This window comes from Belonocnema kinseyi, chromosome 8 (assembly GCF_010883055.1).
Source record: "Belonocnema kinseyi isolate 2016_QV_RU_SX_M_011 chromosome 8, B_treatae_v1, whole genome shotgun sequence".
NCBI classification, from domain to species: domain Eukaryota; kingdom Metazoa; phylum Arthropoda; class Insecta; order Hymenoptera; family Cynipidae; genus Belonocnema; species Belonocnema kinseyi.
The window spans coordinates 111,050,367-111,050,975 of NC_046664.1; positions in this window are offsets into that span (position 1 = coordinate 111,050,367).

Genomic DNA, 609 nt, shown 5'->3' on the forward strand with positions numbered 1-609 from the left:
CAGTCAAATTCTTTGTTAGTTGTTTGCACCAAAACAATCATCCTCAATGGGTTTCAAGAGTACTAAAGTGACGTTTTTCACTCGAATTTTTGACATGTTTGACAGTTTCCCAGTTAACTTTGGCACCAGTCAGGAGCTGCCAGTCAAACTTATTGTTTGTTTTTAGCATCCAAACAATCATTCCCCGTGGGTTTCAAGAGTACTAAAAGGACGTTTTTTCACTCGAATTTTTGACGAGTTTAACGATAAATTGTTGCAAAATACACCAACAGCTGTTAGTCAGTCAAAGAATTTCGAACTCTCGACTATGAAAAGAAAAGAATCTGAAAATTTATTGAGTACTAAAATGACGTCTATATAATTGTCGCGAGCTCCCGGACTATCAAAAGTCCAAAAGGAGCGATGAATTGGCTGAAAAAATTCGAATTAGCTTAGGAACCTGAGCTTAAACATGATTTGAATTTGAAAGAAAAAGTGGTGAAAAAAATAAAAATTATATCGTGCGTTAGCACAATATAAAAATTGGAGTATACCTAGAGTATACCTTGTCTCATTTCAGTATATTTTCCACAGATTTAGGGAAATGTGTGTCCACGTGGATTCTAGCTC